The sequence below is a fragment of the Urocitellus parryii genome, chromosome X (assembly GCF_045843805.1).
Source record: "Urocitellus parryii isolate mUroPar1 chromosome X, mUroPar1.hap1, whole genome shotgun sequence".
NCBI lineage: Eukaryota > Metazoa > Chordata > Mammalia > Rodentia > Sciuridae > Urocitellus > Urocitellus parryii.
Window position 1 is genome coordinate 44,832,237 of NC_135547.1, and position 15,024 is coordinate 44,847,260.

Below are 15,024 nucleotides of genomic sequence, written 5' to 3' on the forward strand. Positions count from 1 at the left end.
AGAGATTGCTCTTGCTTTTTATGCCCTTGGGAGCAGGGCTTTTCCCATTGTTTCGTTTTCATTGTTGGTTTTTTATTTATTTATTTATTTGGTATGGGGATTGAACTCAGGGTCACTTAACCACTGAGCCATATCTCTAGTCCTTTTTTTTTTTTTTTTTTTTTTTTTTTACATTTTATTCAGAGACACGGTCTCCCTGAGTTGCTTAGGGCCTTGCTAAGTTCCTGAAGCTGATTTTGAACTCCTGATCCTCCTGCCTCAGTCTCCTGAGCTACTGTGATTACAAGTGTGCGCTACCATGCTGGCCCTTTTCGTCTCTTTACTGGCAGCAAATCCCTAAAGTCTGCTCTCTCCAGAACTAGCCCTCTTGGGGCTGAGCCCAGCTGGGCAAAACTGATAGGCCTACAGCACTCAAGGCTGAAGCAGGTGAAAAGCAGACTTTCCAGGCACTTCCCTGCTAGGGATTCTTCAGCATAGTGTTCGGGCTGTCTTTAACTAAACAGTATCCCTGCCTTTGGGTTCATTTACTATATCTCTACTCAAGGAAAGCAGTTCCCCCAGTTCCCAGATGTCTTGGCTTTCAGGTTCCTAAGCTATATATCTAGCCTATCTCCCAGATGGCCCAGGGGAATCTCTGGGCAAGTGTAGTATTGGCTCTGTGAGTAGAAAAAGTAAAGCTTCTCCCAACTCCTGAGCAAATGAGGAGGCTTATCTCACTGATCTAAGACTGGCAGGTTGGCAGCCTTACTGACTGGGTATCCTGGGTCAAGTACTCAGCACAAAAATGGAAAGATTTGGAAAATGAGCGAAGGGAGCTCACATTCCAATGAGACACATTCAAAATATGGAGGGCCCTTGAAGGTCTCTAACCAGCTAACCTTGTTTCATTTCCAGTGCCTTCTTGTAGGGGCATCTCCTCCAGGTAGACTAATTGGCATCCAATGACAGAGACCAATCCAAATGTCCAGGTTCTATGGCCTGAATGTGTCCCCCAACATTCATGTGTTGAAAATTTAATCCCCAAAGGAACATTGTTGGGAGATGGGCCATTTGGGTACGTGTTTAGAAGTGCGAGGGCACCACCTTCATGAATGAATTAATGCCTGTATAAAAAGGCTTGTGAACATGGTTTCATTCTCTGTTGCCCTTCCATTTTCTGCCATGTGAAGACATAGCATTCATCTTTTATGGAGGATGCTGCAACAAGGTGCCGTCTCAGAATCAGAAACTGAATCTGCTGCCCCTTAATCTTGAATTTACCAGCCTCTAAAACTGTGAGAAATAAATTTCTGATTTTTACAAATCATCTAGTCTGTGGTATTCTGTTACAGAAACACAAAATGGGCTATAAGAGCAAGTGTTTGGCTCCTGGGCTCTTAGTATTCCCTGCTCACTATCATTTCCCATTATAAGAAGAAACATGGTTAAGCAGAAAAAAAAAGGAAAATTACATTTGCTGAACAAAAATTGGTTGTCATACACTGTCCTGAGCATGTTCTTATACTGTATCTCATCCCTTCATTCTATTTTCTTCCCCTAGGATTGGGGAATGTGCCCCAAGTACAAAGAACTGCATTGAATGGAATTTTGTTAGTCATATATCACCATCAGTTCATGAATAATGCACTTCCTTTTATATTCTATTTTGTATTTTTTTCTTTCCCTCTTCATCACACTTTTTAGTTCCAACTCCTTTCCTGACGGACATTCTTGTGTATTTGATTTACATAAATAGTATTATTCCATACACCTTTTATGCTTCTTTGTTTCATGTAATATAAGATTACAATAGACAGCTAATTCTATTAATACCTATGGATCTAATATGTTCATTTTAACTACTGCATAGTATTTTGTGATTCCCATATGTTGCATGTTTTTTAATTCATTCTTCTGTAAATGAATATGTAGGTTGTTTTCAATTCCTCCTTATTACAACACTGCAATAAAAACTTTCATGCAAGCCATTTTGTGTACCTATGAGAGTAATTCTTGGGGGATTTATATTGAGAAATAAAATTGTTCTGTCAGAGTACATATACAAATTCAAATTCTCTAAATACTTCCAAATTCCTCTCCAAAATGGTCATATCTATGTACATATCCTTAGCAGTATGTGAGGATTCCTGTCTCCCTATTTTGTTACTAATGTTTATTAGCTTCTTCTTTTTAAATATTTTGCCAGTATGGTGTGTACAAAATAATATCTTGCTGGCTGGGTGTGGTGGCACATGCCTGGGATCCCATGGCTTGGGAGGCTGAGGCAAGAGGACCATGATTCAAAGCCAGCCTCTGCAACTTAGTGAGACCCTAAGCAACTCAGCAAGACCCTGTCTCTAAATAAAAAATTTAAAAAGGGCTGGGGATGTGGCTCTGTGTTTAAGCAAGCCTGGAACTCCCCCCCCCCTCCAAAAAAATCAGTATCTTGCTGCTATTTTGTTTTTCACCGATTAAAATGAGGTTTATCAGTTGTTCAGATGATTATTATCTGTTTATTTGGGCTTCCCCTTTTGTAAGCTGCCTTGCCCATTTGTTGTTTTTTTTCTATTGGATTTCCTGTCTCTTTTTTTGCCTCACATTTTCTGGATATTTATTTTTTTGCTCATATATATCACAAATATTTTCTTCCAATTTGTCATTTTTCTGTTTAATATGCTCATTTTGTCCTTGGTAGAGCAGAGATCTTTATTTCCAATGAAAATCAAATCCACCCACTTTTCCCTTTATGATTTGTGCTCTCCACACTTTAATAGAACCTTTCTACCCCAAATACTACAAAGATATCCTCCTATATTTTCTGCTAATAATTGTATAATTTTGCCTTTTATGTTTAAGTCTTCAGAGTTCCAGAGTTCATTTTGTATCTGATGTAACATAAGAATTTAATCTTTTTTTCTATTTAATAAGTCAGTTTTCCCACTATTACCATATTATGCCTGTTATACACAGCACGGGCCTTTCCTGTGGCTCTCAGTTCATGAACAATAAGTTAAGATACATTCACTGAGCTCCTACTGTGTTCAGAGCCCTGAAGAGGGATACTAGTGGAGTTTATGACGCAGAACTTGCCTTCAGGAAACATGCCCATCTAGCTGGGTAAACAAAGCGTGGACATAGAAAAGAATTTGAGAGTCTACATAAAGCTACAAATAAATTTTTTAAAAGTCCTTGGAAGCCGAGAATACAAATTTGGGAAGTTAAAAGGGAGCAGGATATCTACTCTAGGCTAGGGTAGATAAAAAGTTTAGACTAGGAGTATAGGAACGACATTTGATATCTTCACTCTGAAATGCTCATTCAATCAAGCTAGCTTTATGCAATTGCCACAGGATGAAAAAAGAGAGAAAAGACACTGAGACTTCAATATATGCCATGTTCTGGCCCTGCTAGTGCACTAAGGGTTTCCTTCCCTTCCTATTGCTCCTCAGCCCCAGGGTACCAATTAAGAAGGAAGCAAAATCAGTTCTGACTGCAATCCAGGTACCCAGGCTACACAATCTCCCTGAATCAGCTGTCTCCCTTCTCAGAGGCATGGATTGAACTATTTATAAAATAATGATAATAAAAATAGTAATTACTATCATTATTATTAGTAACAATATTACTAATTATTATCATATCATTAATAGTAATTATAACAAGTAATAATTATAACAATTATTATAATACAAAAACTTCACAACCTTTCTGGAGCCCAATTTCCTTGACAAATCTGCTTTACCTTGTCACCAGTGGAAAGAAAGGAAGCTGATTGAGAGAATTTGTGGACTGGAAGCCTGGACCCCAATCAAAAACAAACTCTGAGTGTGGGAGACACAGGACAAAGTTTCAAGACTGAGCTGCCTCTCTTCAGCCTAAACTTTTGTCTTTTAGTTTTCCTATGCCTCGCCTATTCTTTGGTTGGAAAGGAAAAACTATGAAGATTTTAGAGAGCCTCAGAACCCCACCCACTGCAGTCCTTCCCAGCCTCAGGATGTTTCTCCATGCCACAAAGGTATAACATCTTGTGTTCCAAACTTGGCCCTCCCAGGTGTCTGCATTGTAAAGTACACACCAATTATCCTCAGTAGGGCAGCCTGCATTTAGTGTAGCCTGCATCAGGAGCTGATTTTGCTCCTAGTAATCTTCTGCTTTAGTGGTTTGAGACTCTGGAGGGGCAGGCAGGAGGGGAAGTGAGGGGAAGGGAATGTGGGGGAAGAAAAGCAAACAGAACTCACCAAAACCAACAAACAAAAATCTCAAACTCCCAGCTCCTTAATCCTCCCAGGGCCTACCCCTCACCATGGCAACCAGTAAGCCTCCAGGCCTCCTCAGTCCTCAACCCAGTTGTTAGTGGAAAGCGGAGGCTGACTGCTTTGTCTGGGATGATTTCAATACTGGATAAATTAAACTGGTCCTGGGGAGATGGGAAGCTAAAGGAGGAAAATGACAGAGAGAAGCAAGGGAAGACTTAGGTGATAACTGGCAAGTTTCCATTAGGCAGCATCTCTCAGGAACTCTCTTGGGAATGGTATCTCTAACGCCAACTTGTATTAACCCCTGAACAGTCTTGGTGACAACCAACCCTGCCCTTCTCTTCCCCAGTCCCCTCAGGCAAGACTCTGCAATGTAAGGAAAGCTGCAGCATGTGTGGATACTAGTCAGCTCTTTGCAGTACAAAGGAATTTGCTTCTTCCTTGACCAAAAGTAAGAAAAGACAGTAAGTAAGAGTCAGCAGGGTATCCACTTTCACCTTGCCAAGGTACCAGGTCAATGGTGAAAGTATAACTCGCCAAAGAAACAGGAAGTACACTCACTCCTTAGGAAAGATCCCTGGCAACTCAGCATCTCCGACCTCCAACTCTGCCTCCTCAAGCTTCCCCAAAGCACTATTGCTACAGCCCTAATTTGCTTCTGTCTGACCACTACAGGACATTGACCCTTATGGACAGACAATCATCTTTCACTGTAGGCAGTCCTTCGCGTCACATCACAGACTGTGTAATTCCTACTGGCTATTACCTTGGTAATGTTTTTCCTAAAAGCCTGAGGCTGGAGCTGGATATGGGGAGGAGCCAGATTTGCTTTCCTATAGAATGACCTTAGCATTGACTTAGAAATCAAACATGAGGTTAGTCCCCAGGTAGCTCACATTGGTCCTGCACCACAGAAGTATGGGTGAATCCTTAAAACCTTTCCTAAATTCATGCTTTGACAAGGAAAGGCAAGTCAATAATTTGGGGTGTGGGAGAGAACTCAGAGGAGGCCCTGGGTGTTTTGTTCATGTCAATAGCTAGTAAAAGGTTACTGCTGATTTGGTTTTCCTAGTGGTCTTGGTGTCTGCCTTTGAGAAGGAAAATAGGCATCCATTATTCCTTAAAAACAGTATGATCTCTGGTGCCTGATACAATGTGCACAATATTCCCCATTCCCTTAGTGAGTAGCCAAGTCCCAGAATCTGAAAAAATAATCATTTCCCCTTCATCCTAAACTTCCAAGACCTTAATAACTTAGAGATAATAATTTATGAGCTGAGGTAGAATCTTGCTTTTGCTCACCCACTCACCAAACATTTATGGAGGGTTACTAGACTAAATTCCATGAGGGCAGGTGCTCACCACTGTGTCTCCAGTGCTTCTTGGCAGACATTATTCAGTGAAGATTGTTTTTGAAATGAAACCTACTATGTATATAATCTCAGAGTCTGTTGATCACTTAAAATAACAATAGCATGTAAAGTCATCTTTCATTTAACAACTACTATGTGCCAAGACCTGTGTTAAGTAGTTCACATGCACATAAAACTGAGTACAACCCTGAATGGTAGAAACTATTATTGACTCCATTCTACAGATGAGACTAATGAGGTATGATGATGTTTATTAAATTTTCCAAACTCACACGGTTAATAAATGGCAGATCTTGATGCCAAACTCAGATCATTGGACTCCAAACCTGGCCTCTCCCACACCTCTGGAGATAGGGAAATGCCTTGAGACTAAGGTCACTATTTGTCTCCCTGAAATGTCATTTAGCTTTGTACAGACACAGTTCCTTGACCACATTCTTTCTTACCAACTTTAGTAAATGGATTTTCTCAAAGGGGCCCAGGTAAGAGCTTGTGGGTTGCTGAGTACATCTTTCATTATAAATATATCTGACACAAGCACAGTTTAATATTTTATAAAACATTTATTTATATATCCTATCATCTTAACAGCAATCACATGAGGGAGTTATGTTAGCTGGCACTCATTTTACAATTAAGGACACTGAGACTCAGGAAGGTTATGACAATTGCCTAGGGTCACTCATTCAAGGAGTAGTAGAGCTGATGCTCAAATCCACTCTTTCCTGATCAGAGAACATCAGAGCCTGAAAAGCTAGGTCCCCTTGGCACATAAAACATTGGAAACCTTGTTTTGTGCCATGTATTAAGACATTGTTGCCTCTTCTTCAGACAAGGATAAGCTAGGGCCCCAGTGCTGTGTCCCAGTTGCGGGGAAGACCTGTATCCTCCATGCTCTGTCAGATTTAGGTACAAATCACCTTGTAGGAAAAACCTGTCTTCTTCTCAAAGGTGCTAAGAATGACCCCTGTGGCTGCCCCACAATAGGAATATGTGCTCAGATGCAGTGCGAGCTGGCAAGTTGCTTCTGTGTTTGTTTTTTTTTTTTCCCCCTAGCATCTAAATAAGGACTAAGAATGCATGTCACTCCTTCCCTCTATCAGTACTTTTTTTTTTTTTTTTGGTACCAGGGATTAAGCTCAGGAGCCCTTAAGCACTGAGCCACATCCTGAGTCCCATTTTTACATTTTTATTTAGAGACAGGGTCTCTCTGAGTTTCTTAGGGCCTTGCTAAATTGCTGAGGCTGGCTTTGAACTCATGATCCTCCTGCCTTCGCCTCCAGAGCTGCTGGGATTATAGGTGTGTTGCACTGTGCCTGGCTACTCATCAGTACTCTTTCCTCTCTGAGTACTCTTAATCATTTGAAAGTTCAATGAATAAAGGGACAGGCCCACCCCTAGATATGACAACACTACTCTTTGGAGTTAGGCAATGATTATAAAGAGATCAGTGATTCACTGGGAAAAAGTCACTAGATTACTAGGGATTTTGCACCAGCTAAAGTAGGATTAACTCCTAAATGGCAAAGAGGATTTGACAAGGATCCCTTAGAATTCTGCCAGCGATTCTTGTGTGGTCTTTCTCCTGCTCCCGACCATCCCCCATTACTCCCATAATAAGATGCAGTGGTTCTCTGACTCTCCCACTGTCAAGGGACTCTTCTCTGAAAGAATAACATTCCCTGGGTTTCCTTCTCTGAATTATTCATCTTTGCTGCCTGGGCATGACAAAACTTCTCATTAAGAGCCCTGGGTGGGAGGGACCTACTGGGCCCAGCCCCCAGAGCTAAACCAGAGAGAAAGTCAAGGGCAGAAGACAGGCAGTGGCAGGATGGGAGCTGCCCCCAAAGGGGCTGTGAGGCAGAGACCCTGACACACAGAGCCTCGGGAGGATGAATGGAACCTCTGGAGGCTTGTGGCCATGAGATGAGCCCAGTGCTAGTCGGGGCTGTCATCCTTCTCCAAAGCTTGTTTCCAATCCAGAAGGCCTGCTCCCACCAAGCCTTCCCAGGCTGAGCAGTCAGAGAAAATGCAATCATGGGACTCAAGAGACCTGGGCCTGACTGTTAGGACTCTGGCTGGAAGCAGGGACAAGTGATCTCTATTGTAGCTAGAGAGATGTAAGCCATGTGGTGGGAAGGACAAGGTGCGGGGAGAGGAGATGTAATTGCTAGCTCCAGCTCAGACATTCATGGGCTGTGTGAACCCAGGGGCATTGCTGGTCTTCCTTTCCTCTGAGTCCTCAGCTGTATAGGTGGACAGTACTATGTGCAGCAGGGATTCAGAGTATGGGATCTGGGGACAGACTGTAGGGTTCACATCTCAGCTCTGGGATACAATAGTGCTACCTTGAAAAATTGCTACAAACGTATGTAAAGCAACCAACACTCAGCCCTAATAAACACTCAATAATCATTGGCTTCTTGCATTTCACGAGTCTCTCATTCTCTAGAACTTGATGCACTTTCAGGTCTTTCTTTCCAGAGGGAAGATCCTATTTTTGCAGGTTTGTAGGCTGTCTGAGTCACTCCTTCAGAATACAGACAGATCTATCACATGGAAGTTTATGCAAATGTAAACATGACCCACTCATTTCCTAGACACCCTTGAAAACACACTGACATAGAGAATAATGATCCCACCACTCATCCAGACTCTGCATGCAATAGGGGTACACAAACATCGAGGACCCCCTCAGAGAGGCAGGGAAGCTGAAAATCCAGGACAAGAGGGACAGCAAGAACCAGGCGCTCTCCTTCTCGCACAAAGTCTGGCTGCCTTGGCTTCACTACAGTACATTTTGGGAGTGACTTAAGATTCTGCCTAGGATAGGAACCTATGGAGAGAGGGTTTAGTCCCTTGCTTTGTCACCTTTGAAGATATTAATAGTTGTTACAGACTGAATGTTTGTGAAATTCATATGATGAAATGCTAACTAACCCCTAATATGATTACAGATGGGGCCTTTGGGAGATGTTTAGGTTCAAATGAAATCATGAGAGTAGGCCCTACACAGTGGGATTATCAGTATAAGAAGATAAAGAGACCAGAATGCTTATACTCATATCCCCCCCCCTCCCACCTCCCTATGTGAGTACACAGTGAACTGGTAACCATATTCTAGCTAGGAAGTGGAACCTCACCAGAACCAAAAAACACAGGCACCCTCGTCTCAGACTTCTAGATTCCAGAACTGTAGACAACTGGTTTCTGTTGTTTTTAGGTACCCAGTCTGTGATATTTTTATGGTGGCCCCACTGACTAAGTCAATGTCATTGCTACAAACTGCACTCCCAGGACAGACCACATGGAAGTACTGTTACCAGCATTGTCAACCAGAATGGGATAGGCACCAGTGTCTCCCCATCCATTCTTTCATTCATGCATTCATCCAACAAGATTTATTTGGCATGTATCCTATGCTTGACCCTCTGCTACATGCTGTAAAATGCATAGCAATGAGATGAATAGACCTAGGCCTCAATCTCTTGGAGTCTAAATACTAGTAGAGAGAGGAACCCATGAAGAACCATTCATGTGGATTTGAGATTACAAATTTTGATAAACACAACAGAATCAAGAAACGGGATGCAAGAGCCTATAAGATAAAGTAAAAGGCCAGGAAAGAATTAAGAGGAGGTGATATTTAAGCCTCCACCCAGAGAAAGAAAGAAGACACCAGCTAGCTCTGTCCCTGCCCCTGAGCAAGAGTATTCCTGAACCCTTTTTCTTGGTAGAGTCAGTGTCTCTGAGGTCTGGATATCTGCTGGCTTTCACTTAGTGTAACAAACATTATGGGCTTTTTCAACCCCTCCCCATCAGACCACAAGCTTCCACCACTAGGAAGACTGTGTAAAGGTAATGATTGGGCTGTACCTCCTCCAGAGACTATGAATAATCAGGTTAGGGTTAAGTCTAAGAATTTCCATTTTAACCAGGCCCCTAGGAAAGTGATTCTAAAGTTGCTGGAATTTGGAGAATCTTTTGGATACAGGATGAAGAAGGCAAGTTAGCGGCAAAATCCAAGCTAATAAATCATGGCCCATGTTTAGAGGCCTGTGAAAAATTTCTAAGTGTTTTTTCTTAGGCTGACCAACCATGCTGGTTTGCTTTGTACCCACCCAACTTTAGCATCAAAAGTTCTTTATTGGGCTAGGGTTGTGGCTTAGTGGTAGAGCGCTTGCCTAGCATGTGTAAGGCACTGAGTTGGATCCTCAGCATCACATAAAAATAAATCAATAAGTAAATAAAGGTATTGTGTCCATCTACAACTAAAAAAATATATTAAAAAAAGTTCTGTGTCCCAGGAAATCCTTCAGTCCTGGGCAAATCAGGATATTGATCACCCAAATTCCTAGAGAAATGCCCACCTGGATTCACCTTAAAATGGAGAAATCATTAAAGGTCTCTCCAATCTCTCTATGGCCAAGGTGCTAAATTTGCCTTCTTATCCATCTGGCAAGAGGTGAGCAGAATGTCTTCCTCTAGCTCCCTGGCATGCACTCTTTCTTTTCTTTCTAGACAGGTGTCATGAAAATGGAACTGTGACAACTAGCCAGTAGGTCCCACAGCAAAACCAAAGTACTAAAGATGAGAACACCAATGCTTCACCAAAGGCTACGCCCTAGTATTAAAAACTAAAGCAGAAAGAAACCATCAACTGACAGATTCACAGGGTAATAGAAAATAAGACATATAGCATCACTATGGCAACCAGCCTCCAAAGGCCGCCAGCACCTGCTCCTTTTTACATGAGATTTCTCCAAACAAGGATATTTCTTACTTCCTTGTTTCTCTTTCAATAAAGATGTTAATTTTATTTCCCCTCATTTGTACTTAATGTTCCAAGAGCAATTTAGCTACCTCTCCCTGTCTCTCCCAAACCTTTTCTTCCCCTGAATCCCCATCTTTTCCTTTCCCCACTATGTCTCCTCTGTTTTTTCTCTGTTCCTGCAATTTCCTGCCCCTCTCCCCCAGAGCAATATTTCTAACTACCCCTTTTCCCAGAGCTAAATCTTCATCCAGGATGTTTCATCAGCTGTAGTTCTAATGGCCTAGTAAGCATTGGTCTTTGTTCTGGGTATGTTCCAATGTCTCCATCCTCTGTTCTGGTATTCCCCCTACTCTAAAGCTGGGAGACACAGTACAGTAAAACCATGTCAGCCCACAGAGCAAATAAAGGGAAAGAAGGGCTCCAAGGTAAAATAATAATAATAATAGTAATAATAATTTTTGTTAAGTGCTGACTATGTGCCTGATGCTACTCTAGAACTTTATATCTGTTATCACACTTAATCTTCATGATGACCCTAATGACATAGATATGGTTTATTTTCTCACTTAACAAAAGGGGAAATGGAGACCAGTTATGATGCTTATAAAAGGTCACATAGCTAATAAGTGGCAGAGCAAGAATTTAAACCTAGGCAGTGTAACATCAAAGTCTGCTCTTTATTACTACTTTCAAAAGAAGTTTCAGGAAGAAGACCTTCCCTTTCTCATTAAGTGAGAAGAATAGGGTCTAGGTAAAGCCTTTAACTGGCATTCTCTAAAATGTGTCTGGTTAATAAAGAGGCCCTGAACAACACACACACACACACACACACACACACACACACACACACACGTGCTTGCTCTGGTCCACAGGGACAATAAAGCAGAAAAGTGAGTAAGGGAATGCAGGTGTCCCTCATTGTGAATCTCTTCTCTTTTTCAGGCATTCATCTAACACATATTTAGCCAATATTTTCCACAAGGCTCTGTTCAGCCTATCTAGAGGCCTCTGTATTGTTTGGGGGAGACCATTAGGTACCAAAAGCCCTGTCTGTGAGGCCTGGATCTCTAGTTGCCATTTTTGACTTGTTTCTAGGGGTAATGATACTTACTAGTTGACCAAAAGCATGGCTATGAAAGTACCGAACACAGTGCTTGACAGAAAAGGGTTAACTTTGTAGAGACAGAATCATTTCTACATGTGAAATTCCACCCAAGACAAAGGGTCAGGCTGAACTTTTCCAGAAATGGGATGGATCTTGGGTACAGGGTGCCTCTCTCAGGTTGGGCTCTCTCAAAGCAGAGGCTGCCTACAGAATCTACCTTCTTTTTAAAAAATATTTTTAGTTGAAGATGGACACAATACCTTCATTTTATGTATTTATTTTTATGTGGTGCTAAGGATTGAACCCAATTCCTCATACATGCTAGGCAAGCACTCTACCACTGAGCTACAACCAATCCCAGCATCTGCCTTTTTACCTCCTGGAAAGGGGCAGCTTTCTCCTTTCACTTCTTGTGATCAGAGACCCAGCCCTACAGAAAGTACAACACTTGGTTCTAAAACCAATCTTCCATCCTGATGAGGACTCTGCATAAAGGAAGATGATGCCAAGACAACATAATTATCGTCATCATATTGTGACAAGACATGCCCAAGATTGCAAGGGAAGGTGGTCCCACAGGACAGAGTTTAAAGAAATGGTTTGGGTAGATGGGAGAATGCCAGGAAATTCTCAGGAAATCTAGCCATTTCTGTTTCTCTTTGTTGCTTTCTCCTCTCTTATCCTCTTCTTTCTTTCTTTGGCTCTGTTTTTTGGAGAATAGTTACTGAGTAAACAGTGGAAGGAGATTACATGTGCATAAATTGCTGACTTGTGGCTTAATATAAAGGGACTCCTTTGGCCTTAGTGCTGAATCTTTACTGAAAAGTGTCTATTCAGGAGGACAAGATTGCCTGTGCCTGTGCTCTTCCAAGAAGATCTCATGACTACAAGGTGCAGAACAGAGTATAGGTGTGCACACACATGTCTTGTGGGGAGAGGGAATAGGAGAAATGCCACAGAACACAAAGCAGAAGACCAGTTTGGGTTTTTGGTGTCAGACAACAGTGTGGCAGCAAATGTTGGCTTCTGAGCCAACATTTCTAAGATCTAATCCTAGTTCTGTACCAAATCATTAGATCACGTTGAGCCTTTCATTGTACCTTTCTGTTCTCTTCTGTGGCTTTTATAATGAGAGGTTTTTATTTGATCTCTATGATCTAGCTATTTCTATGTTGATGATTTTCTATAAGATTTTTGAGAGGTATGGGTAATGCTAGCTCTTCTTCCTTTGTCCTATGCAAGCCTTTCCTCTCAAATTTCAGTCTTTCTCCCCATTTCTCATCCACAAGGCACTTCTAAATCACCTGAGAGGACAATTAAGGCTCCTACCATCTCTGTTCATGGTAGAGGTAGGCCAAACTACAGAGCAGGATTAAAGAGAATTGGTGGCAGGGGGCAGGAGGCTATGGAACAAAGAAGAATCAAAGCCTTTAGAAAAAAATGTGTGTTCATTTCATCCACGATTCATCTGGTGGCTGAAAGGACCTCCTTACTGGGATGGAGACAACTTCACTACTAACCACAGCAAAGTCTGATTTGGAAGGAGGTTTTTTTTTTTTTTTTTTTTTTTTTTTTTTTTTTTTTTTTTGGTACTAGAGATTAAACCCAGGGGTGCTTTACCACTGAGATACATCTCCAGCCCTTTTTATTTTTGAGACAGGGTCTCACTGAGTTGCTTAGGGCCTTGCTGAATCACTGAGGCTGGCCTCGAACTCATGATCCTCCGGTCTCAGCCTCTAGAGTCACTAGGATTATAGGAATGTGCCACCACAACTGTCTTGGAAGGTGGTATTGATGGAACTAGCCACTGTTCCATAACCTTTTTTTTCCATAATATTTTAAGGAAATTTTAAGGATCTAGTTTGTTTTCATTTGACTAGAACAGTCAGTTGGAACCTACCTGGCTTTGTCCCCTAATTTGATGGCCAACTTGTTTGACCTTTGGGGAAAAGACCTATATCATGACCAACCTCTGTGGAACACAGGTTGGAGAATGTATTTGTCCAGGGTGAGCTTTGATTCATTTTGGGGTGGGAGTAATAGGGATTGAACTCAGGGTCACTTAACCACTGAGTCACATCCCCAGTCCTTTTTAGTGTTTGAGACAGGGTCTTGCTAAGTTGCTCAGGGCCTTGCTAAGTTGCTAAAGCTGGCTTTGAACTCACAATCCTCCTGCCTCAGCTTCCCAAGCCACTAGGATTACAGGCATGCACCACCATGCCTAGCTGGCCTTTGACTCTCAAAAAAGCAGAATACCTGTCCTTTCATCACTTTCTACTCTCTTCCTGAGATCAGGGAAGCTACATAGCAGAATCAAGTGCTATGATAAATAAATGAATAAATCATTCTTCTCCTATCATCCCACTTGTTTAAATGAAGAAATCAATCTTCACCCTTGATGAGCATCAGGAGATTTCAATTCATCTCTAGAAGATGACACTCTAAACATGCTGGTTAGTAGAGGTTCAAGTAGGTACAGGACAATGGAGAGGCCAAAAACTGAGTATGGAATTGGACATTAGACAGACACCTAAGTATTTCTTGGCCACTAAATACAAAAAAGAGTGTTGTTAATGTCATTTTAATCATTACTGCTTGTCTACCTCCATTTTCACCAACTTGTAATCATGATACAGTTATATTTGAGAAAGTGGAGGTAGGATGAGAGTGAAAGTACAAGATGAGAGGGAGAAAAGACAGATGTATGGTATTGAGGGTCTTCATTTTCACATCTGTAAAATAGTCTAAGAAGGGCCCATAAAAGCAGATAAAATTAAACTTAGAAGGTAAAGATTCTGAAAGATATCAAATAATCGTTCTGTATCCCACCAAGTTGGAACAAAGAGTCTTCCATACCTCTGACATTACCCTTGGATGCCAGAAGCTTCTCTCTCATAATAACTATGTCTTGTTTCTAGTATGTACAGGGATGAGATAATCCCCTCAGGGCAAAGGGATTAGAAGAGCAGTTTGTTGCTGCTTTATCGTGAGTGGGATCCCAGCAAACTTTCTGCCAAATCATCAAAGAGAAGATGGAAGAGAAGGAGGAGAGGAGAAGGAGGGAAACAGAAGAAAACCACTTCAAATTCTTTCCCTCTAGTAGCTGAGAATGAGTTAAGCTACCCTACTCTCATTTCCAGTTTCTTCCTGGGTGCTTCTGTACAGTGCTAAAATGGTTATCCCTACTCAGTGAACCTTCTAAACCATATCCTTCTCCTTTATCATTTCATAGACCTGGTTCTATACACAGAGAAGACATGGTTCCCCAAGTGCTTTTGCTTAAGATGATGCAACTGAGCAAATTTCCTGTCTATGCATTATTGCTTGCCTGAAAATGTCAAGACCTCAGCATCCTATTTGTCTTTCCTGAAACTGGACCATAATTGAGGCTAGTTGTACTATGTTTGCAGTTGTGAAACAGCACCTGCCTTTGACTCAGCAGTGGGCACACCGCTGTGGAAAGTGAGGGGATTATAGAACACGTGGGAGGTAATGCATGGTACAAAGGCAATGTGAAGGTTACAGAAAGAAACTGAC